This window comes from Acinonyx jubatus, chromosome D4 (assembly GCF_027475565.1).
Source record: "Acinonyx jubatus isolate Ajub_Pintada_27869175 chromosome D4, VMU_Ajub_asm_v1.0, whole genome shotgun sequence".
In the NCBI taxonomy this organism is placed as follows: Eukaryota; Metazoa; Chordata; class Mammalia; order Carnivora; family Felidae; genus Acinonyx; species Acinonyx jubatus.
The window spans coordinates 70543971-70570608 of NC_069391.1; the positions used below are offsets into that span (position 1 = coordinate 70543971).

Here is a 26638-nt window from a genome sequence, read left to right on the forward strand (position 1 = left end):
CTAACGAGAGGCTCTGTTAGTCTTTTGTGCCAGTAATCCTACTTCTAGGAATGTTGTCTATGGGAATTTTCTTTCTTTTTTAATGTTTATTTATTTTGAGAAAGAGAGACAGAAAAGAGAGAGAGAGAGAGAGAGAGAGAGAGAATCCCAAGCAGCCTCCATGCTGTCAGCACAGAGCCCGACTTGGGGCTTGAACTCATGAGCTATGAGATCATGACCTGAGCTGAGATCCAGAGTCAGACGCTTAACTGACTGAGCCACCCAGGCGCCCCAGGAATTTTCAAATATGCAAGCACAAGGTACAAAGAAGCTCACTGCAGCATTATTTATATAGTGACAAGCCAGACCCAGCCTACCTGTGGAGCAATCTAAGAATGATTAAATAATGTTATAAATATGCAGCCACTAAGAGGGGTGCTTCTGAAGAATTTTTAATGACTACTAAATGCTCATAGAAATAAAAGTGGAAAAGCCAGCCTCAAAAATACATGTAAAACAGTGTCACATTGGGTAACTGTGTATGCACATCTGCAGAGAAACCAAAACTCTAGGGAAATGTATCATGATGTTTACAGTGGGGTTTCTGAGGGTGGAAGGACTTTACGCCTGGTTTTTATTTCTTGATATTTTTTGGTGTCACATATTATTTTACATTTGAGGAAAACATTAGGTCATAAAGTCAAAACATTTTTTAATAAAGCATCTTTCAGGGGCACCTGGGTGGCTCAGTTGGTTGAGCATCTGACTTTGGCTCAGGTCATGATCTTGTGGTTTGTGAGTTTGAGCCCTACATCAGGCTTGCTGCTGTCAGCCTGTCAGTGCAGAGCCCACTTTGGATCCTCTGTCCCTCTTTCTCTGTTCCTTCCCTGCTTGTACTTCCCCAAAATAAATATTGAAAAAAAAAACCAAAAAACCAAAACTTAGAGAATCTTTCAGAAGACACACAGTGGACTAACAGAAACTGAACCTTGTGCTTCCTAAATTCCTAGGTATTTTCTGTGGCTTATTTATTTATTTTTTAGCCTGAAACAATGCCAAATAGCAGAGACAGGTGTTGCTACTCTTCAACTTATCTTAGTTTGGAAAGAAAAACTGAGAAATTTCTTGGCTAAAACAAAACCAACCAACCAACCAAACCCAAAAACGAGAGAGAGAGAGAGACAGAGAGACAGGGAGGGAGAGAGAGACGGGTGAAGGTCATGGAGGAGGACAGCAAGGGTTTCCTAAGACACTAGGCCACAATTTGGCACTAACTAATCATAACCGTTGTTTTCACAACATCGGGTAGAAACATCTTTGGCCTATAGGAAAATGGAAGAGAGTCCTCTACCAGTTTTTTGGGAAGAAGTTTTTAAAAAAAAAAAGAGATCTGTGGTGAAAGAAAGAAAGAAAGAGAGAAAGGGAAATAAAGAGAAAGAGACAGAAAGAAAGAGAAAGAAAGAGAAAGGGAGAGAAAGAAGGAGAGGGATAGAGAGAAAGAAAGAGAGAGAAAGGGAGATAAAGGGAGATAAAAAGAGAAAGAGAAGAAAGAAAGAAAGAAAGAGAGAGAGAAAGAAAGACAGACTACCAAAAACAGCACATCAGGCAGGTTCAAATGGACAAGTAACAGAATTCCATGAATTCCCATGCCTCTGCACACAGAACCTTGCTAACGCACCTCCTGTTTTGAGTTCTGCACCTAATGAAAGGTTACTAGGAAGAGCCACACTCTGAAAGGGCCCGGAAACCTCAGGGACTGTCAGTTTCAACTGCAGGCCACCTAATGCCCTTCACCAGGGGCCCAGGTACTGCGCTCTGCCTGGGGGCCTTCCCCCAGCTGTGTGCTCCGGAGGCGAGGGGGAAGCCTTGTAGGAGCTGTGCTTCGGCCTGAGATGCAAGATTAATAAAATTAGGATTATTTATGATGCTGGAGTGATTTAATAATATTTTTCAAGAACCTGAAGGATTTATGTCGAGGAACTGCTGTTTTAGTAACTAAACCCTTTTGGATGGACTCCAAGATAAACTAGTCTTGTCTGGCTTCCGCCCCGAGCCCCTCCACCTTTTTCCAGTTTCTCTTGGCAAAGAATCTCTTCTAATTCACCGGAGGGTGATGGGCAAGGAGATGACCTTCCTGGCTGCTTTATCTGCCCTTGTCCCACCTCAAAATGCCTCTCAGCTTCTCTTTGTCCCTTCAAATCTCAAAGGAAGAATCAAGAGGGGAGGGAAGTAACATTTGCTGAAGGCCTACTACATGCCAGGAACTGGCAGATACATTACCTCATTCAATTCCCACAAACACCTTGTGAGGTAGGCATAATTATCCCTATTTTGCTTGTTAGGGGATAGAGGAAATTTATTCTTTTAGCAGCTGGTGGAGGAATTCCTCTTGGGGACAGAACCATCTTTGTGGGGAAATGCCTTAATCAGCCTCTTTGGGCTATAAAGCAGGGATATGGGGAAATATGTGGAGAACTGAGGGCGGGGGGGAGATCGGGTGGGGGCTCCTTATTCAGAAAGAAGAGACAGAAGCAAGAGGAGAGCAGGAGGAGGAGGGGAGGAGCACAATACACTCCACTCTCAAGAGTATTAGCTCTTTAAATCTGTAATAAATATGCTAACCTCAGGAAATGCTTGCCGAAAGAGAATTCTCTGAATGGGATTGTTGGCACTGGGTGAAACTGAAGCCCCGTGTGTGTGTGTGTCGCCTGAATTGGGGAGAGGTGGTACCAGAAGGATTTGTTTCCTAAATCAAAGAGTAGGAAAGCCCCCACTTGTCATGTGAGCTCCATCAAGGGTTGGGGGACAGGGGCTGAGGCTCAGAGAAGTCTATCGAAGTTACTAAGGTCACACAGCAGCGATGAATACATGCATCATTTGCCGAGAAAGAAATGAATCCAGGTCTGTTCATTGTCAACCTCCTTTGTTTTTGCTCTATTCTACACGCAGCACTAAGACAGGTGACCCTCTCCTCTCCACGGTCAACTGTTCCACTGCTGTACTCCATCCAGTCCTAGTCATAGCAGTGAGTGTTTATTGAGTGCCTACTATAAGCCAACCATTGTTGCATGCACTTGCTCCATTCAGTCCTTACAACATCACTGTACATTCGAGTATAATTGTTCAGATTCCAGAATATGAGAATTTCTCCTTAGAGAAGGGAAGACACTGGCTCAAGGTCCCCCCGCTGTAGATGGTGAAACTAGACTGCTTGGTTATCTCATCTCATCCCTTCCCCACCTCCATCAGGTATGAGTCCTCTAATTAATCTATCAAATTAACTGATTCTTTCCCCACCACCCCCTGGGCTGCACCCAGTGGGGGGTGCACAGGTAGCACAACACTGAACACAGAAGTCACTCTGCTGAGCTCAGGTCAAAGTCATTCTCACAGCTCAGGCTAGTAGGGTTACTCAGGGATTGGCAAACCTTTTCTCCACAGGGCCAGACAGTAAATATTTTCGATTTCATGGGCCGAAAACAATCTCTGAAGGCAAACTACTCAGCTCTGCCTTTGTAACATGAAAGTGGCCATAGACATAAAGGAATGAGCATTGTTAGGTTCTAGTAAGACTTCATTTATGGACACTGAAATTTGAATTTCATGTAACTTTTACATGTCACAAAATATTCTTCTGATTTTCCCCTCCAACTATTTAATCAGGTACAAACCTGGGCACCTGGGTGGCTCGGTCAGCTAAACATCCAACTCCTGACCTTGGCTCAGGTCACAATCTTGCAATTCATGACTTCCAGCCCCGCATGGGGCTCTGTACTGATGGCATGGAGCCTGCTTGGGATTCTCTCCTTCTCCCTCTCTGCTTCTCTCTCGAAGAAATAAAAAAATATATAGACCGTTCTTTAAAAAAAAGAACAACAACAACAAAAAAAACAAGGTAAAAACCATTCTCAGTGTAAAAGGCACATAAAAACTGGAGGCAGCTGGATTTGGCTTATAGGTCGCAGCTTGCTGACCTCTGGTTTTAGTAAATGCTCCCTCCTCTGGGGTTCTGCGTCCAGCTGGGCCTGCATCCAGGCCAAATAGCCTGTGGGCTGGGCTTTGATCCTTCTCTCCCCTCGCCTATAAAACCACACATGTTCAGTTCCTGAGCTTCCGCACATCACTCTCTCATTAGGAGCACTCCTCCACCTCTATAGCTTCTTCCACTGAATAAGAAGAAAGGTGGTCTGCTGTCCCTGAAGGAGGTGGCCATCAGATAAGACAGAACTGCCATTACGTAGATGATCCGGTGAAGCTAAGCCCCAGGGCAGGTGAAAGGAGTGTTACCCTAAGGCTGTGACAAGGCTTGGGAATAATATGCTTCAAACAGACGAATATCCTAGAAGGAAATCTCCAGGGAGGGTGGAGAAGATGTTGCCAAGAATGTGTCTCCAAGTAAGGAGTCTTGGAGCCCAAAATGGGAATCTCTTTCTCATCCAGAAGGCCAAAAGACAAGAGAACAAGGGATGGAGGGCAGGTGAAGGACAGGAATGAAACTCAGTCCACTGCCAGGGGACAGCATAAGTCCAGAGCAGGGAAAAGTGACTAAGAAGCACTAAGGAATAACTGAGGATGATAACTGCTAACATTTATTAACCATCTGCTATGCTCCAGGCACTATATTGCTGGGTTCTTTACATATATTATCTCATTTAGCCCTTTTAACACTCTGGTAAAATAGACACTTAAAAAAATTCTCCTTGCGGGCACCTGGGTGGTTCAGTCCGTTAAGCATCCAACTCTTGATTGCGGCTCAGGCCATGATCTCACAGTTCATGGGTTCAAGCCCTGCATCAGGGTCCATGCTGACAGTGTGGAGCCTGCCTGGGATTCTCTCTCTCCTGTCTCTGCTCCTCCCCTGCTTGCACACATTCTCTCTCTCTCTTAAAAATAAATAAATAAACTTAAAAAAATAAAATAACTAAATAAAAATGCTTTAAAAATCTTCTTGCATTTATTTAAAAACACAAACAAAAACAAATATTTTTGTGCATCTTCTATGTAGCAGACACGTGTAGATGCCGAAGACAGATGAATAAGCAAAAACAGACCTTGTACCTGCTCTCACAAAGATTACAATGTAGTACAGAAGTTGGCAATTTTTTGCGATAAAGAAGACAATAAATATTTTAGGTTTCGCAAGTCATAAAGTCTCCACTACAACTACTCCACTCTGCCACTGTAGTACAAAAATGGCCACAGATAATATGTAAATAAGTGAGCTTGTTCCTGCTCCAATAAAACTTTGTTTATCAAAACAAGGTGCAGGTTAAAGCTGGCTATAGTTTGCTGATCCCTGGTGCAGCAGTAGACCAACTTAAGCAAATAATTTCACAAATAATAACCATGAAGTGCTATCACATAAAAGTTCCTGATAATAGAAAAGCCTATAATAGGAAGGAGTTTACCTATTCAGGGAAATTAGAGATTTCCTAGAGGGAGTGGGTTTAGATCTAAATGTAGTGATTACTGAAGAGGACAGCAAGAACTATTCCAGAGGAATCAGTATGTGCAAAGGCCCTGTGGTAGAAGGGAGCATGATAAACACAAGCTTGAAATAGAAGGGTTATGTGGTAGGAGCAGAAAGAGTGGCTGACTATAAGATGAGGCTGAAAAAGGCACATAGGGGCCAGACTATGGAAAATCTTATGCATCTTACTAGGGAATTAAGTCTCTAAGTACAGAAACTATGGCATAAGAAGTTAAGTAACATGCTTAAGGCAGTATAGCTAGTAAACAATGAAGCTAGAAGCCTACTCTGTTTACCTCCAGACCCAACTTCTGTATTCTCTTTGCTTACTTTGGTTTTATGTTTGCCTGTGTTGTTACAAATTCCCTTTATGAAATTCCAAAATCTCTTGGCTAAATTAAAAGGAAATGGAATTTTGTCTACCCCTAGGCTGGAAGGCTAGCAAAACCCAGACATCAGCTGAAAACCAAAGTAAACCTGGTAGAGGAGTCCTAGTTATAGAGAAGGAAGCACTGGGGATAGCTGTACTGTCTATTCTTTTTCATCTCTAATGTCCTCTTACAGGGAGCCTGATCAAATTGTTCTTAACACTTAACGTCAATTAGTAGTCTTCAGAATCTTGCCAAATTCCTTCAACCTGCTCTGATGTCCCTTCTTTTTTCCCTTTTTATAAGATTTTATTTTTAAGTAATCTCTACACCCAACATGGGGCTTGAACTTAAAATCCTGAGAACAAGAGTCACACACTCTATACCAACTGAGCCAGTGACATGCCCCTCTGATGTTCCTTCTTGGTCTAGCCCCTGCCTGCTCTGTCATCACCACTTTGTCACCCTTCCCTTTGGGAAAATTGCATGACTTGATGTTGCATGAAAACTCCCCACTGCCTCTTCAATTCCATACAGTTCCTTCTGCTGGAAGAGCCAGGCCACCCCTGTCCTTTTGTCAGGATACCTTCCCTTCTTCAGGAATTATTCCTCAGGCTTCCAGTTCTGCAGGAAGCTTTCCAGGCCTATTCTGCACCTAGCCTGAATGCTGTGTTCCTCCTCTGTTCTCACACAGTTTCTTGTGTTAATGGTTAACACATCCTAACCTACAGTTCATGGCCAGCCTCCCTCACTGGACCCTGAGTTTGTGAGCTCTGTGACAACAAAGAACTTCTCTGATAGATATTTAGCATTTTCTATGTAGAGACTGATTTGTTTAACATCACTTTCTATATGGAAGTTAACTTGCTTAACTTGTTAATCTTCTTGCTTCTCTGCCTCCTAATTATCTTCATATTTCTTGTTTGGAAGTCCCAGAATCCCAGTTCTCGAGGTGAGGTCGGTGGTCCAATAGCATCAGCGTTACCTGGGAACATACTAGAAATGCAGATTCTCAAGCCTTCCTCCACCTCAGTAATCAGACACTCTGAGGGGTGGGGACCAGTATCTGTGTTTTTCATAAGGCTCCAGGTGATTCTGATGGTCTCTAAAGTTTGAGAACCACTGCCTTGTAGGAAGTTAGTGCTCATTTAAAGTTTTTTAAATAGTACCCAGAAGACAGTACCCTTCAGTACCCTGAAGATAGTACCCAGTTATTTTCAATCTGGAAAAGAAAAAGTAATTGAGGAGATGACAATGGAAACTTTATTAGACTGGATTTTTAGAAAAGGAATTTTTCTGACATGACACTTCAAATACATAATTGGTTCAGAGAAGGCTTTCCTTCATATGCCTTAAAAATAAGATTCCTCCAGGGGTGCCTCAGTGGTTCAGTTGGTTAAGCGTCCGGCTTCTGCTCAGGTCATGATCTTGGACGTGAGTTCAAGCCCCGTGAGTTTGAGCCCCGCATCCAGCTCTGTGCTGATAGCTCAGAGCCTGGAGCCTGCTTCAGATTCTGTCTCTCTCTCTCTCTCTCTCTCTCTTTGGCCCTCCCTCGCTTGTGCTCTCTCTCTGTCTCTCAACAATAAATAAAATGTATTAAAAAAATTTAAAAAAAAAAGACTCCTCTGTCTGGCTTGGGTGTGGTTTTGGCAGGGGTCTGAACAAGATAACCCTACTAGGTGCCTTCCAGGGCTCAGGTTCTCTGCTTCTAGGATTTTCTATACACTGCGAAAGAAATACAAGGTATGGGGCAGGGCATTATTAGTAGGGGATCTGGGGCTTTCAACACACAAGGAAGTATATGCTTTTTTTCCCCTTCCTAAGTTGAGTCTTTGCCAGTCTATACTCATAAAAAGAGATGACCAGGACCTTTCGAGAATGGTAATTGTTTGTTTTTAGGTCATAAAAATGAATCCTTGCTTTGTTTTCAAAGGAACACGCTCTTCATGCAATCTATACAAACTGAATGACAAGTAGGTGAGGCCCAAGATTGGGAAGATAAAACTTCATTTGTTGATTTTTGGCCGAGAGCTGAAACAATGGGACAAAGGAGCGGCTTGTTGGTAGAAGCTCTATAAAACACAATAATATTAGTCATGTAAACAGAAGAAAATAGGAGAGGCTTAATGAGATAAATTACACCAAGCCACCACATTAGGGATTAAAATATTCTGATAAAGCAAACACTAAAAGGACCAGAAGAAAGGATAAGGGGAAGAGTGATAACTTTAGATTTAGAAAACAATGGGTCCTTCTATCTAGGGAGCTGACAAGAGGAGTTTTCAGAGGCTGCCTGAGCTGACTGAGCGCCCATTAAGATCCTACTTTTCATCCAAAAAAAAAAAAAAAAAACCTCTACTCAAACCACTGGCAGACAAAGCCAACACATTCTTTTCTTCTCCGCTTCCCTATTCTTTTTTTTTTTCCTTCACAATTGCAAAGCAATCCATTTTGCTATGTAAGTCTGTGAAGGGAATAAAAGCGTTCACAGGTTTCTCTCTATTTGCATTCGCTAGATTTGTTGGCCTGACTTCCAAAGTGTGAATCGGCCGTTGTTCTCAAGCTCAGAGGATAAGAGCCAACTTATCAATGTTTAAGATTGCCCATGTACCTGTGTGAACAGCAACTTTTTCATAACCGTTTTTATAAGGACATTTGAACAATTGAAGTATAGTGCATGGATTTGTGCTATTTAAACTAATAGCGCTGCCAGGCCTTGAGTGGATATTACATATTTCTATAGCTGTCTTTATTAAGTGTATGTCAATAACTATGAAGTAGAACTTTTCCCAAAACTTGGAACAGGTAAATTCTCACTAGGTCACACTACCATAAACTTCTTGGCAATGGTGATGAACACAAGGGTGCCAAAAGCCAGTGAGTGTTTAAAAAACAGTGAATAGTAGTAGCTGTAATAATATTAATATTAATAATAATAATAATAATAACCACGCTACCAGACCTGCCTCCAGTCCAAGAGCTGACATTGCTACTGTTAGAGATAAGACTCCAACTGTGCTTTTCAGAAATATTCTTTCTGAGTGTCAAAACTTGAACCTATGGGGGAAAAAAAACAAACTTGAGCCTATGGGGAAAAAACAAAACCAAACCACTTGGGCCTAGGTATTTTCACAATAAACTTCTGCTGATTTGGTTGTTTTTATTTATTTTTATTTATTTATTTATAAGTAGACTCCATGCAGAACATGGGGGCTTGAACTCATGTCCCTGAGATCAAGCGTTTCATGGTCTACCAACTGAGCCAGCTAGGTGCCCCTATTTGGTTGCTATTAAAAGAAGTATTATGTACTTTTGTATTGTTATTTTTTAGAGAAAAAGAACACAAGGGAGGGGGAGGGACAGGGAGAAAATCTTAAGCAGGCTCTAGGCTCAGTGCAGAGCCTGATGTGGGGCTTGATCCCATGACCCTGGGATCATGACCTGAGCCAAAATCAAGAGTTGAACACTCAACCGATTAATGCACCTATGTGCCCCAGTATATATGCATTTGTTGTGGAAAATATTAAAAATATTAAAAATGCAAAGAAAAAATTAAAACAGCATTGATCATAAGACCTACATAAAACCATATTTTGGTTTATTTCCTTCCAGACTTTTTCTGTGCATATATTAAAACATGCATACACACACAAATACACAAAAGTATCATCCACTTCAATACCATACTATGATATACTACTGCATTATGTACTTTTTCACTTAAAAATTATACACATTTTCTTCTCAGTAAAAATCTTAAAGCAGAGGTTGTAAACTGATAGCCAATGAAGAGGTCTGACTGGCTCACACAGTGGTCAACCAAGTGGAGCTGAGGAACAGCTAAGCCTGTGAGACAAGGCTGTGCTCTCTACTTTCCTGAAGTCCCCACTACTCTATTGTTCTCCATCTGAGACTGGTAACTGCGATTTCTAATTTCACTTGCACTGTTTATAAATAATAATAATAATGATAGCCTTAGAGGAACGTGAAATAATCCTTCTCTTCTCCATGTCTGCACTTTATATCCAGACTACTTCACTCACTTCTGTTACTGCTTAACCCCCAGGTGTGGGATCCTTTTACTAAAGCATGTTTTATAAAAGCTTTAGAAAATACAGCATTATGTGACTTCCATAATTTATTGAACCAAATCACTGCTGCTGGACATTCAAGTCGTTTCCAGTGTGTTGATATTACCATTAAAAGGAACATCCTTTTACATAAATGTAAAAAAGAAGTTCCTAGAAGCAGAATTGGTTCTGAAGGGCAGAAATATTTTCATTCATTTTTGATATATGCTTCCAAATGCCTTTCAGAAAAGTTGCACCAAATGTAACAGGGGGTGACTTTGCTTATTTCCTGTTCTCTGTGCCATAGCATTACTATACATTTTGGTAAAAGTAGTTGCCAATTTGGGGAGTTAAAAGTGGCATTTCAGGCATTATACTAAGTGAAATAAGTCAGAGAAAGACAAATACTGCCTGAGCTCACTTATATGTGGAATTTTTAAAAATGGCATTTGAAAAAAATAATAAAAATAGGGGCACCTGCGTAGCTCAGTCAGTTGAGCACTGGACTCTTGATTTCAGCTCAGGTCATGATCTCATGGTTTGTGAGATCGAGCATATTGGGATCTGTACTGACAGAGCAGAGCCTGCTTAGGATTCTCTCTCCCCTCCCCCTCACAATACATACATGCATACATACATACATACGTACAATACAATAAATATAATAAAAATGGCATTTTTAGGGGGTCCTGGTTGGCTCAGTCAGTAGACCATGTAACTCTTGATTTCAGGGTCATGAGTTCAAGCCCTATGTTGGGTATAGAGTCTACTTTTAACAAATATTATTTAAAATTTTTTCTGTTTATTTATTTTGAGAGAGAGTGAGCGAGAGCATGTACGAGCAGGAGAGGGGCAGAGAGGGAGGGAGAGAATCCCAAGTACTGACATGGGGTTTGATCTCATGAACTGTGAGATCATGACCTAAGCCAAAATCAAGAGTCAGACACTTAACTGACTGAGCCACCCAAGTGCCCCCTGAAAAAGGCATTTTTAATACGTATTTCATACTCATTTTTTCATATATAGCCAATTATATTTTCTTTTGGAATTGCCTATTCATGGGTTTGCTCCTTTTCTACTAGGGTATTCATAATTTTCTTTTTTTTTTTAAAGTTTATTTATTTATTTCAGAGAGAGAAGGGGCGGGAGAGAGAGAGGGGGAGAAAGAATCCAAGGGGGCTGGCTCTGCAATGACACAGGGCTCAATCTCATGAACTGTGAGATCATGACCTGAGCCAAAATCAAGAGTGGGATGGTTAACTGACTGAGTCACCCAGGCTCCCAGGTATTCATAATTCTCTAAATGGATTATAAAAGTTTCATAAGTTAATGATATTATTTTACTTGGTCATATATGCTACCGGGTTCCTCCAATGTTCATTTTAATGTTTTGCGTGTGTGATTTTCTTTCACATGCTGAAGTATTTAACATTCATGAAGTCGAACCTGGCAATACTGTGTTTCCTTCTTTTGCTTTTATGCTTACAAAGTTCTCTACCTTGTGCCTGGGTAAAATTTGACATATATTTTCTTCTGTTCTTTTACATTTATGCTTTCAATACCCTCTTGCCCTCTCAGCAACATTGGCCAGGGCTCTGTAGTGAAACTCTGCCTCTTGGCTGTGTGGCACCCGTATCACCCAGAGTTACCTCTTACCTCTCATGCTTCTCTAATTCTTCCCAACTTCCCATAATAGCTCCTTGCATTTTCACAATCCTTTAAATATTTCTTAGACTGATATATGCTTCAGAAAACACTTTGGGGTGGGGGCTACCTGGGTGGCTCAGTTGGTTGAGCTTCTGACTTTGGCTCAGGTCATGATCTCTGGTTCGTGAGTTCAAGCCCCATGTCAGGCTCACTGCTGTCAGTGCAGAGCCTGCTTCAGATCATCTGTCCCCCTCTCCCTGTGCCCCCACCTGTGTTCTCTCTCAAAAATAAATAAACAATTAAAAAAAAACTTGGGGAGTATCATAAAAATGCATTTGTTCTGCTCCCTGAGGTAGGACCCAGAAAAATGCATTTTCATCAAGCATCTGAGAGAATTTTTCTGCAAAGTGATGAAGGAACTCTTGGGCCCTCCTACCAATCTGCACTCTGTCTATATCTGTTTCTCCATGTCTACACAGAGCTACATCCACATCCATATCTGTGTAGTACCCACTGAACATCTCCAGCTGTCTATCTCCCAGGTACATCAAACTCCATCCGAAGCACAATTCACTACCTCTCTGCTCAAAACTGCTCATCCACTAACAACAAGATGTTTCCCTGCTCCAGATCTGAATCAGCCATTTCTTCGAGGATATCTGATATCTTTTATTGGCTAATGGTATTTAGAAACTAAGATCGGGGCACTGTATACCTCCCATTATCTTGCCTTACTTTGAACTGTTCCCTTGGGACACAGTTCCAGCAGTGAGATTACTGGATTAAGGAAGATGAAATATTTTATGGCTCTTGATTTGATATTGACAAAGGTACAACCAGTCCATTCGTGGGCCCTGTTGGGACCATGTATCTTTACCTCTCCACCCCCAGCTTATGTCAGTTGCAAATATTAAAGCAGCAGCATTCCCTAACACTGTCTTCCTGAGAGTAGAAGTTTGGGGAAGAGTTCTGACATACAGCTCCTATCTCTGCCTTCTCTAGTCTTCCAGGGATCTTTGCTGTTGGAGGGAACAGACACAACTCTGAACAAGAGCCAAATGGGGAAGAAAGAATTAGCGGGGCAAGTACCCTAACCAGCTCCCACTCAGTGCTCCTTCTCTAAGTCAGTGCATGTCTCATTCGTAGAGGAAGATGGGGCCAAGGCCAGGACCTGTAAGAAAGGCTTCCCACTTGCATTTACCTCCTTGGTCTAAGCATCTTCAAAACGTACTGGGAAGGCTAGCCTCAGGATGGCAGTGAAAAACAGAGATGAATAGTAACATCTACCAAAAATGTGTGGTGCATATTAGCATAGTGGAGGGAACGGAGGATGGAAAGAAAGGCATTCAAGAAGAGGGTAGAAAGGGGGCAGAATGGTGACTTCTCCTAGACTCTCATAGAGTTATCGTTTGTGACAAGGAGATGAGATTCCCTCTCCTAAAGTACTACCAGGCATGCCCTCCAACCACGTTTACTCTTCCTTCCCTGATGTAAAGTCCACATTTGCTCACCCAAACTAACTCCAAAAGACTCTACGAAGCTCTTGGAAAGAACAAGACTTGCTATAAGCTATCTCAATATCCTTAAGGACTGGAAGTGAAGAAAGAAATGCCAGGAATACAACACTGTATATTAACTATCCTGGAATTAAAATACTGGTCAGGGTTCTCTACAGAAACAGCACCAATAGGCGATATATAGTGGGAGTGAGTGAGGGAAAGAGAATTAATATAGGAAATAGCTCATGTGATGATGGATGATGAGAAGTCTGCCTGCAAGCTGAAGAACCAGGAAAGTCAGTGTTGGAATTCATTCTGATTCTAAAGGCCCGAGAACCAAGGGAGCTGATGGTGTAACTCAGTTGGAGGCCAACGAGAGGACAAGGATTGAGACGGTAGTAGGGATAGTGGGAGTGGTGATGGTGTAAATCCCAATCTGAGTTTGAGGACCAGCAGTACTGTCAGAGGGTAGAAGATGGGTGTCTCAGCTCAAGCAAAGAGAGCAATTCACCCTTCTCCTACCTTTTTGTTCTATTCAAGCCCTGACCTGAGCTGACTGGATGATGCCCAATCACATCGGTGAGGGCAATCTTCTTTACTCAGGCTGATTCAAATGCTAATCCCTTCCTGAAATACTGACACAGTTACACCCAGAAGTAATGTTTTACCAGCTTTCTGGGCATCCATCCCCCTTAGTCCAGTCAAGATGACCCATAAAATTAACCATCACAGGTGATAACAGTACTGACTTCAGAGTCATTGTGAAGAATAAATGGATTCCTACGTAAAGCATTTAGAACAGTGAACTCAGGAACAATAGTTAAAAGGTGACAATGATTTCAGCTCAGGTCATGATCTCCTGGTTCACAGGAACCCCAGTTTGGGCTCCGCTCTGATAGCACAAAGCCTGCCTGGGGTTTTCTCTCTCCCTCTCTCTGCTCCTCCCCTGTTCACCCATGCTCTCTCTCTCTCAAAATAAATAAATAAACATTTAAAAAAAGAGAGAAGGTGATGATAATGGCAATGACAGTGGCCACTAGGAAGGTGCCAAAAGGCATCTTCCTTCAACCTTCCAGTACTAAAATTCCCTCTGACCACTGCTATAATTTGAAAGTGGTCCCATGTTTCAGGAGCTGGACCATGGACCAAAGTAATGTACTGCTAAATCAAACAATGATAGCCTATCCTGCCCCTTTCTCCACCCAATGCAGACCAAATTAAGTTAACGGACAGAATTTTTAAACTTATATTCTCATCCTATTAGTTTTTACACCTTCAGTGCCTAGTGAGTGTTTGGAAGGAAACAATTATTATTGGAAATGCTCAGAAATGGACACCTAAGCCTAGCTCGATAGCCAGATTATTTTTCATGAAGATGTACTCACTGTTTGTGTTCTAGATTGCATAGGTTTAAGAGTTATTTTCTGCTAGTAAAATTAGTCTTAATTTGTATGAGAGAATGAAATAGGTCAGAATTTAGTTTTGCCCTGGCAAGAGGATAGTAGCATCAAGGTTCACTGCCAGCTCAGAGAATCTGGGTCCCCAAGGTGAGGTACTAAAGGCTTCCTGAGCCATCTCCAGGCACAGAGCTCCTCTACTGGGTACAGGGCTCACTGACTGTAACACTTATTTGAGTGTTAGCATATACTGTCTTACAGGCTTTTAAATTTTTTTAAATTATTACTCATCATTTAAAGTAAAAGTTTTTATTTCCCAGTAGTACTTATGCTCTCTGAAAGAAGAACCAACTTTTATATAGTTCTTTGTGTCTTCAGTGTCTAGAAGGGAGGCATATTTTTGTGTATATCCAAATAAACACATTGGTTAATAACCTTTTACCTAGAATGGATCATGCTTCGAAACATTTAACTTCCATTAATCACCCCCAAAGTGAGACGTGGGGTAGCTAAATCTTAACAGTTAAGGGAAAATGTCCACCTACTAAGGACCAACAGCCCATAGTATGAGGTCTGAAGCTGGAGCTTCATGAGTCAGGCATTAGCCCCTAAGAGTTGTTGTGGCTGGGGAAAAAAGAAAAAAAGAAAAACACACCAAAAAAAAAAAAAAAACCCGCTCCCCCAAAGAAATGCCACTCGCTTTAAAGGCTGGCTGGAGGCCATCACTACCAAACTGTAAAATGATTTGCACTTTTCTGTGTAATATTTGAAGAGGCTGTTTCTCTACTGATTCCCTTTACATATGGAAGAACTGTTTATTTTGCTTTCTATACAGACCACTTAGCTAAACTCAGTGAAGCTAAATTCAGCTTGAGATTCTTATTGGGTATCTGTTGAGACTGCGGAATTATTCGGCATGCTATCAGAACATTTTTCAAGAAATGTGAATGATAGGGTTCACGGAAGGAACATTTTAGGCTCTTTTTGCAGTAGAAATAAAGATTTTCACCATCAACCTCTTCCACTCACGACGAACACCCCCTCCCCACCCACACTTTTCCCCAACACCATCTTGGCTGCCATACTCAACCCAAAAGGATGATGGAAATGAGAATATTTCATGCCTAGAAAAGAATCTTCTAATTCTAGCCCAGTGCAATTATGGACCCTCCAGTCCATGCTTGTCCTAATGTCTGTGAATGTATTATTATGTGAACACATGTATTGAAAAAGAGGGGTATATTTTGAAAGATCTGCTTGAAGATATTGGATAACACTTAAAGGACTGCAAATTCTTGATATGCCTCTCCATTTGACACTGAAGGAATTCTTACTGAGTGAAACGTAAGAACTGAGTACCACCTTCTCCTTGTTCATTATTCCTTCTTCATCTCCCCTCCTCCAATCCTGGGAGCTCAGTACTGTTCACAGAATAAAGACAGGCTTTGTTCTATCTTCCCAAACAGAAGTTTTCCTGAAATGGCTGCCATGGGGGAGGGAAACAATAGCTATGTAAAAGCTGATAGAATTGGTGTACATACACAGCAATGCTAAGCATACTGTGTTTTATAAATCATAAGGCATAAGGTTCTTTTTTTTTTTTAAGTCTAATTGGAGTAGCCAAGATTGTTTACTTGATGGTCTAATTTTTCCTCACTGGGAACAGCCAAACCTACAGAGAAAAATCCTTTTTTTTTTTTTTTTTTTGGTCTCTCATTCTTCTTATAAACAAAGGTTTTATATTTCAATTTTTCCCATCTTTCTAAAGTAGGCAGGCCTGATTTCAAATGAAAGATTTCAAATGAAGAAAGACACATAGAAAAGGTCCTAAACAGTCTCTTGGTAGACAGAGAATTGTTGAATTTAAAGATAATTGAGTTTGACTTCTATCATATAACAGCAACCCATGGCCATTAGGATTCTTACTTAGACAGCGCTCATCAATTCTCACTAAACCTTATTCACAGATTTGAGAGACCTCGGCCACCGCTAATAAAATAGATGATGTGAAAGGGAAGTCTCTGGGAGGAAAGTGGAAGTTCCCAGTTCAAAAATAATCCTAGACCAGATCACACTCCTAAAAAGAGTTCCATTAATATCTAACTGACTTCCTAATTTCTGTATGTATTTCTCGAGGTCTTTCCAATGTACAACTTCATATTCATTGGGTGAGATGGCGTGACATTCAAGAAGAGCATACTTGAGACCTAACTCCATTAAGCTCTCACTGGTTAGCTACATTTTTTTTCCTTATTATATTATCTAAATTGGGCAATCCAAGGCATTTGGCCACCAAAAGTAACTGTTTTATGTTGTGATGAAGTGTTGTTCATTATTTTTCATAGCCCTTCCGCCCCAAATTCCATTTTTATTTCCCAAAAGATATGTGTATTATTGTTATTTCTTCTTGGGTATGAAACAGCCTATGAATGTAGTTGGGGGGGGGGGGGCGGGCATTCCAGGTCAATGGCTCCTGCCTTTTCCTGAGATCCACTTACCCTGTCCCCAAGAAGCACATGATGACGTACTTCTTGAGCCCCAGAGGACTAAAGTTCCACAGAAAACACCTTTGGAATACATGCTGCACAGTAGCAAGCTTGATACTTCCCGAGCTCCGAGGGGATAGGGCCTTCATCAAGCCCCAGGCAAAGAAGGGAAAGGGAAGAAGGCTGTCAGGGCCAGCCACGGTGTTAACTACTTTACTGCATTACCTCAGGTCATCTCTTTCAGTCTAGCAACCACCAGGAGAAACCTGTGCTATCATCTGACTTAATAGGTGAGGAAACTGAGGCCCAGAGAGGGGAAGTGGTTTGTCCAAGGTCACACAGTAGGAAGCTGACTGGAATTCCATTTCAGGATCCCCTGTCTCTGAGCCTGGTACTCTGTTACACATTTGATAAATTTTTGTTTTTGTTTCTGGGGTTGGGGGTATGTGTGAGCAGGGAGGTAGATAAGGGGTACCATGGATGTGGGGGATGGGATGGGGATGCAGAAAGGAAGAAAAGGGCAAGCGGAAAAGGGAATGACAAAAGAATATGCAGGAAATTCCCTGAAGAGCTTTGAATCCTACTGATTTGGAACTGTGACTAACGTTAAGGCAAGAATTATGATTTATCATTGTAAAAAGTGTAAAGGAAAGAACAATCTTGTCCGAATGTTACTGAGTATTGTTTGGGGTAATGACTTTCGATGAGCGTGAGGTGTTAATTGAATTAAAACATTCCATAGCTGTGATGGTTCATCTTAGGTCAATTTGACTGGGCCAAGGGATGCTCGGATAGCTGGTAAAACATTACTTCTGGGTATGTCTGTGGGTGTGTTTCTGGAGATTAGCATTTGATTCAGTAGAGAATAAAAAGGAGGAAGGGCAAACTCTCCTTTTTTCCTGAGCTGGGAGGTGAAGCTCCTGGTTCTCTGGCCTCTAGTTTCCAAAACTGATACCAGGAGCCCCTCTGTTTTCAGGTCTTTATACATGAATTGGATTATACCCCTGGCTGTCCTGTTCTGTAACCTGCAGATAGCAGACAGTGGGACTTTCTGGCCTCCATAAAGTGTATGTGCCAATTCCTAACATCGGTCCCCTATTGCTTCTTTTTCTCTAGACAACCTTCACTAACATGACTGCGTAATTTAAAGCAGTGTTGGTCAACCAGGTGTTATATGCTTGTGGCCTGTGTATGCATGTGTGTGTGTGTGTGTGTGTGTGTGTGTGTGTGTGTGTGTGAAAGACAGAACTAGACAGAGATTTAAAAAATGTATTTCTTACTATGGTTCATGGTCAAAGATACTTGAAAGCCATTGATTTTAAGAAGGCTTTGGAGGATAGAAATAAATCCATTTACATTTGATAGGCCAAATGTTTCCAGACGTGTTATCGAGGCCCCAACTGTATGTCTACTGTTACCAGCACATCTCAAATTACTATTAATCACAGAACTATCTTGGTCTTCCTAATTTTGTAAGTTTATTTTTAAAAGTGTTACCATTTGTGAAATTGTATATAAGAACAAGTTGCTCTGCTGTTCTAATTGAATGAAGACTTACAGTCTCCCTCATTCCTCTGTTCAGTTGGCTACTGAGCCTGCCTTTATTTGCTGAACTGCAATTTGGGGTATGGATTGGGTGCTGCCAGAAAGCGCACAGCTGAAAGTGACTGCGTTTCTCTGCTGGCGGGCACAATTCCAGAGCCCTGAGGCAGCTGTTAGCTCTGTTTGCAGGAATATAAATTCTTAAAGTATCAACCTTACCTCCAAAGTGCCAAGAGAAATCCTACCAAGCTTGTGGGCAAAAGACATATAAACCTTTTTCTATCAGTAGGTCAATGAGGGATGTAATCTAGTGAGAGGAGAGTGAGAAATGGCACTGTGAAAGGGTAACTAAGTACTCAGCTGTGGGTTGTGGCTCCTAGTGAGCTCTCCCGAGTGCCAGGGTTCAAAACCAGCCCTCCCAACTGTGACTCTGTACTCGGCTGTACTCGGCTTCAGGTTTCTTGTTCCATAAAACATGGATAATGATAGTACTTGCCTCATAAAAATGATGTGAGGATCAAATGAGGTAACACAAACAAGTAAAGCACTCAGAAGAATGTCTGACACATAGTAAGTGCTCAATAAACAATGGAATGTATACACAAATTTAGGAAATGAATAGGATAAGAATCCACTGTAAAACTAACTGGTGCACAACAGAACGGAATCCTATTGACTTAACAAAACTGGTAACATATACATAACATAAAATGTATCATCTTAATCATTTTTAAGCACAGTTTAGTGTCATTAAGTTCATTCTCACTGTTGTGGTGCCCTCCCCACCATACATCCGGCGGACTCTACAGCTTGCAAAATTGAGACGCCGAACCTATTAGGCAGTAATGCCCCATTCCTTCCTCTCCCCAGTCCCTGGCAACTTCAACTTGACTTTCTGTTCATGAATTTGGTTACTCTAGACATCTCATGTAAGTGGAATCATACAGTATTTGTCTTTGTGTCTGGCTTATTTCACTTAGCATAATGTTCTGCAGGTTTGTCCATATTGTAGCATGTGTCAGAATTTCTTTCCTTTTTAAGGCCTGTTGACTTTTTAACCTATCAGTTGCTTTTTTTCAAGTTTTCAGAAAATAAGATGTCAATATGACAACCCCTCCCCCCCCCCAACAGACAAATAACTTCTTGAAACACTCCCCTGAGTTACCTGGAGATACCTGTCTCCATAGAAATGCTAATTGGAAAACCAGTTTTCTTAAGAAAGATATTATTCCTTGAGGCAGGCTGTTTACATTAATCAACATTCCTGTAATACTTGTCAGTGTTTTGTAACACTTTTTTCAAGTGCCAATGGTAGCTTGCCAGTTCTTCTGAAGTGTGGAGGCTGAGAATGGGGGAAACCAGAATGGTAACTCTGTCCCCTGGGGGCTTTTTCCATCAGAGTGAAGCAGTAATTTTTATCATTTTCATTTTACAGTCATTACTTAGGTGGATGGTGGCTAGAAACACTGGATGGACTGATTTGTCCCTGTGTGAAAAGTCCCGGTTTCCCTGTATTTTCCTATTTTGCTTCCCTGTAAGGTACTCAAGGTTTTCATTGAAAGTCATGGATTTCATCTGTTCACACACAAACCGGAATCTGCTTACCACTGTCACAGAAAGTTTTCCTTTCAATAAACATAATGGTGATAGGAAAAACAAAAACACGCTAAACAGCTACAATGAAAGAAAAAGAAAAGATAGAGGAGACATTCCAACTGTGGACTCAGATAATTCCTTGTCACTCTTCACGACTTTCTGGGAAACTCCTTTTAGCGCATCATAAATATGTGCTTCTGTGGTTTTAGATAAGCATAACATCAGTGTCTGGGATTTAGTGCTATTCTCATTTCTTTCATGATTAATATTTAAAGGTTAGCATAGAACAATCATATGTTTCAGCATTAAATTTGAAAATATTAAGGAAATTTCAACATCAAATCAATAATTTATAAATTTCACTGCGAGGCTCAAGTGATGAAACAGACAGCAGAACAACTAATTATAATGGGAATTAAGAAATTAAAACAGGGATGCCTGGGTGGCTCAGTTGGTTAAGCATCTGACTTAGGCCCAGGCCATGGTTCTCATGGTTCTTGAGTTTGAGCTGATAGCTCAGAGCCTAGAGCCTGCTTCAGATTCTGTGTCTCTCTCTTTCTCTGTTCCTCCCCTGTTCGCACTCTGTCTCTTTCTCTCTCAAATATAAATAAATATTAAAAAATAATACTTAAAATTTATTTGCTGCTACCTTATTTTTAATATATAAAGTTTTCTTTGTTTTATAGTAGATTTTCTGGTGATTCTGAGCTTGATGGCCCACAAAACGATGCATTTAAGGATTACTAATGTAATGTGCTAATTTATTTAAAGATTTCCATTTTACATTAATTGATTGCTAAGGTTCATTTGAGACTGTAGAGAAAACAAACAAAAATAAAGTAACATAAATAATAAAAGAACTAAAAGATCCAGAGCAGAGATAGTGGGTAATACTTCGGTTATCAGTATGGCAGCTTTTCCATGATCAGAAAGAAAAAAATACACACCATTTTTTCTCGTACTTTTTAAAACTGGAAACATGATGAATCAATCTTTTCGGAATTCCCTTTTTAACACATGAAGAAAAAGGTGTAACACTGATCTTGAAGTGGTTTTCCCATCTTTTATCATGAAAAATTTCAAACATACAGAAAAGTTGAAATGCTAAAAGGGGTAGCTACAGGTTCTATCCCTACATTCTGTGACTGCAGACCCTCATCAAATTTGCTTTTTCTTTCTGCACACACACTCGTTATTTGTGGTTGCAGACATCACTTGAAGTTGCATGCCATGCATCTTCTCAGAACAACATCCTCCTATACAACCAGAATTTTCTCGCGTCAAGAAAATTAACCATAGTTCCATATAACCTAATATCTAGTCCACATTCAAATTGCCCAAGAAAGTCTTTCCTAGGTGCTGGTTTTCTTTTTCTTTCTTTCTTTCTTTCTTTCTTTCTTTCTTTCTTTCTTTCTTTCTTTCTTTCACAAGGAGACAATAAAGATTAACATATTGCATTTCCATGATTATGTCTTTGTTTTTAGGGAATACTCTTCCCCATTCCCTTCCCCACACCCATAATATTGACTTTTAATTTTTATTTATTTATTTGTTCTAAAATAGGCTCCGCATCCAACTTGGGGCTTCAACCTAGTACCCTGAGGTGTTTTTTTTTGTTTGTCTTTTTTAAGTTTATTTATTTTGAGAGAGAGAGAGAGAGAGAGAGAGAGAGAGACAGAGAGACAGAGTGCAAGCAGGAGAGGTGCAGAGAGAGAGGGGAGAGAGAATCTCAAGCAGGCTCAGCACTGTCGATGCAGAGCCAGATGTGGGGCTCAAACCCAAACCAACTTAACCAACTAAGCCACCCAGGAGCCTCCAGGCCAGTTGTCTCATGAAATGTCCCAACATCCTGTACTTATGCCACATGATTTGTTCATCTAGGCATAGAATTTCCAATCTAGAGACCTTGAAGCCAACTGGAATATTGCCTAGGCTTCTAGCTCCTTATCTATTCCCAGAGCTCACCAGCCTTCCACCATGAGGAACACCAAGAGATCAGAGATTAGCTGAACTCCAGCTTCAACTCCTCAAAAAGAATTGCTAGTGTCAGGAAGAAAAGTTATTTAAACGATACTGCCAAAGCAAAAGCTTTTGAGGTCAAGAGAGAGGTGTCCCGGTTTCATGTTGATTTCCTAGCAAGTCCAGGGCCTGCAGCAAGGTAGGTCATCACAGATAGCATTCAGGGGTCAAGGTTGGCTCTTGTTAGGTGAACATGTCAGAAGGACCAGCAAAGGTGCTTCCTTTAACTACTTTTTTCTTTTTTTCTTTTTTTCTGTTGACTCTTCAGCTTCTGTTGAGCTAAATGGTAAACTGAAATTAAACTTTTATCGGACATTGGAATGGGCTAAAAGAGGCAGGGGCTTGCTAACTTCACTGAGACACACTGGTATGTTATGGTCTGAGCTCCAGGAAATATCTGATCTTGCCTCAAAATACTGTCTTTGCTTTTCAAGGGCAGCTCCCCAAAGACTTGGAGCACTCTGACGGAAAGGCCCTCTGCTTGAACTATTTCAAGGAAAAATAATCGTGAATCTATGAACACATAGGAGCATGCCATCCATGCACATAAGATGGAAACAGGCCGAGAGGGGCATGTATATGTGGGAGAAAATGCTCTAGTGGGGTTTGTATCTGTGCTTCCATGATGGCTTATGGACGCAGGCTATTTTGGACAGATACCTCTCTAGAAATACAGACTTAAATAAACAAAAGTTCAGCCTCCACGGAGGTGGTGTTCTTCTGCAGGCCAAGTGTTTTTAAAAACGTGACTGGCCAGCTAAGAAGTTTATCCGCCTGGTGCCTCAAATTCTCAAACAGTTTATTTGAATACCATGTGAATGGCTAATCTCCTACAAGTTTTGGGGCTTTAACAAGGTAAACAAATGAGTGGCTGTGAAAGTAAACACTGCATTTCCTCTCAGGCTCATCCTTGGCTCCAAAATTCTGTTCCCTCCAACCCTCCCACTAGCCCCAGCTTTCCCCTTCCCAAGCTTGGTCTCTTGTACCTTGTGCAAGTACTGAAATTGCAAAAGAGACATTTTTAATTATAAGTACTACAGTAATGAATTCAAGTACACTCGTTTATCATAAAGGGCTTTCCCATCTGTCTCTAAAGTATACTTAAAAAGGCTGTGTATTTGATAACATTAGCACCAAGCATCTTCCACATGTTAATGTTCAGCGTTTTCAATGTTCACTTTCCCCCACTCCCAAAGACAACATGGTGGTTCCAGAAAAGGCACATTGATCTCCGTGTTTGGGAGTGCCTGTGTGGTCTCTTCCTAATTTATTTATACTCTAATCCTCAGGGATAGCATCCCAATCCCCATAGGCAAAGGGAGATTAGGGAATGGGGCTGTCTGCTACTCCCCACCCTACCAGAGAAGGAAAACAACTTCCTCAAGTCCCTCAAGCTCATCTGGCCACTGTACAAATTGTTCTTGAGCATGGAGGGTTTCCAAAAGCCCTAATTAGCAACTCACAGCAAACATTTCTTTGCATTAGCTAATGATCCGGCTACACTTGTAAGCAAACAGAACCAACATATCTAATCAATGCTGAAAAACCAACCAAATGCCTATTAAACATCTGGATGTAATTTTCTAGTTAGAACAAAATGAAAACATATGCAGGTTCCTTTGATCTGCATCTTAACAAAGAAATTGTTGATAAAAAAGCATACTGGTCAGTCAATGTGTCATTTTCATAAACTCTGCTCGTTTCTCTTCAAATGCTCCCAGTTTAATTTAGTTGGTTTCCTGCAATCTCTAATTTTACCATATTGTGTGAAACCGCAAGAGATTCTTTGGATGTGATTTTATTTGAGGTTTTACTGCTGCATGGATCTGCTACTGATTTTTTTTTTTCTTTCTTTGCTTTCTCTCCTCCATGCCCCACGCCCGTACTGCCCTTTTCTTTGGTAAAGAGGTGGGGGAAAGGGTTATATAGCAATGCTGAGAAAATTTCTTCTGGACCCTACATTCTCAGGTTTAAGAAAACTCTCAGTTTAAAAAAAAAAAAGGCAGATGAGAAAACATATAAGAAATAATTCACAGCTATAAGAGAAAATAACAAGTGAACTTTAGATATTATTCATTTCAAATAAAAAAGTAATAGATTTAAAAGATGCATAATTTCTATGACCAGCATCCACAGTGTTTTCTATTTTGTCCAGAATCTATACTACATACAACATCTAGTTTTTGTAATGACTTGTGCCATTTCATGAGTTATGAAAATTTGATAGTCAGCAACAAATGAATGGAAATATACCCATATATACATCAATGATAAAATAAACAATTTGGCAATCTTTTTGTTTCTTTGCAGAGGATGAAAAGGGGATTGTTTTTTTCAGAGACAATTTTCTGTGGAAGCGCAGTACTTAATATCATTTCATGTTAAAACATCACCAACATATGAATATGTTAAAGGTAAAAAAGACTATGGTTAGCAGACTTTAAATAGAAGACTAAAATTATAGATTTCATGAGTAGGATTATTTTCTTCTAAACAGGCTGTAGACAATCTGCACATATATCATTTAAAACATAAGATTAAAGCTACTTGATTGTTTAAACACCATCATTTGTAATGCAGTTTGATGAGAGTTTTGTAGTATAATTATTACAGCATGACAATCACAGAGGAAAATATGACCTTGAAAAGGGGCCCAGCCTTCTCCCTCTGTCAAGGAGGATGGGATACACTCGAAAACCAACCATCTTTATGCACACAATTAAAGGTCTTCCAATTTTAAAATCATTACTCTTTCTTTTTTCCAGATACTACATTATAAGGAATTCAGAAGGCTCCTGTCTCAAAATATACCGTTTTAATTTCTCTGTTTAAACCTAATTACCAGTGTGTGCTGGTAAATCAAAGTAAAGCTTGGGTAAGCCAGGGAGAAGTCTCCGTTGTTTCAGTTGGACGAGCAGGCACAGGCATATTTGTGGCATCCAAGTTCTTTTTACACAGTCCTGAGGCTGATTATGGGATGAACTGACCACAGACTGGCCCACTCAAGAGACCAAGTTTTCGAGGGAACGCAGGTTGCCAAAGTCAAAGCTTAGTTGCCCGTGGATCATATTATTTCAAAAAGTCCTATATGTGGAGCAAGCTGCTTTGAGTCATCAATCAATCTAACTCAGGAAAGTGGGGCAGTGCTTGCTTCCTTTTCATTCTCCAAGTTAGCAAAATGAATATAACCCCCTCCCCAAACCCACTTAATGAGAACACTGCAAAACCGCATGCCGAAACTTGTTTAAGAATTTACTATGGCCTTGTACAAGCTGGCTAAAATTGCTCCTTTAATTTTTCATTTATAATTGATATTTGGGATTGATGCAATTATAGACAAATCAATATCATACATATTTAAAATCAACTCCAACAGTGAAATGTATTATCTAAAATGATTCTTTTAATATTTCAAGAAAAAGGTCTCTGAAAAAGCAAACCTTCGAATAAAATGTATTTCTGTTTAAATAAATGCCTTTTCATAAGTCTCTTGAAAGTAAAATAATGAGGACACGGGGGCTATTAATACCAAAAACGTGTTAAGTATATTCCAACGTAGGATCAATGCTTGTCGATGTGTCTTTCTTATGGAAGAATTCACCACCATTTGGCTACAACACCGTTGTTTATTCACCAATCGTGTGTGTGTGTGTGTGTGTGTGTGTGTGTGTGTGTGTGTGTGTGTGTGTGTGGCAACAGCTCAACCTAACTATTCTTTAAACAAAAATATAAATGCGGCAATACTGAAGGTTTTCTGCTGGGTGGTACATTTGGAGAAACAGACAAAAACCGGAGATTTACACAGTGTGCCCCGTTTATTTAAAATCTCAAAAAACCTTTTAGGTCAAATTCGACTCATAAGAATTTTAGCCATGTCATGCACCCAACGCTTCCCATTTAGCTCCTTACGCAGCTCAGCCCGGGGAAACCACCCGAAGCATGGGGCTAAGAGTGGGCAGGACAGGTTTCCAGGTCTCAAAGCTGGTTTATCCCATTGTCTCCCTTTGTTTCTAGTAATTGGAATCAGACTCGTGCTCAAGCTGCTGAGAGGCCCCTAAAACTCTCAGCAGTCCCCTACTCCAAGCCCGCGAAGTCCATACTTTGAAGACAAGGACCAGAGATTTCGAACCCGGGCAAAAGCCTCGATCTAAGACTGGGACGCGCGTGCCTTACCCTGGCAGTAACTTAGGTATCCTTCCCGCCAAACGAAAACAGGCCAACCTTTTTGCAAAGTCCTTTGAAAGGCGCCAATAAAAGCCAATCTCTACCACGTTGGGTGCAAAGAAGGGAGTGAGCACTAAAATTAAAAGCCTAGTGTTAGACGGCCGGTGTACGTACGCCAGGCAAGGCGCTGCCGCATTTTCCACCAAGTGCACAGTCCACGCCTTCTCACGAAAAGGCAGCTCAAGGAAAAACAATCCTCAGAGAAATTTTTGAATGTGACCTCAGTTTCAAAAGAGGAGCATCAAACAAGGGGCGAACACTGAAAGACGCGTTTGGCTCGAACTACCACCCCTCCCACCCCCAACTCCCGCACCCCTTAAGAAACTACGCGGTTAGTTGAG

At 40.8% G+C, this 26638-nt stretch overlaps 1 protein-coding gene across 4 annotated transcripts in view; it reads right to left on the reverse strand.

Moving 5' to 3' along the window:
• Nucleotides 1-26638, reverse strand: part of LOC106989185 (spermatogenesis-associated protein 31D1-like) — a 212894-nt gene that overhangs the window by 185772 nt on the left and 484 nt on the right. The window lies entirely within an intron of this gene.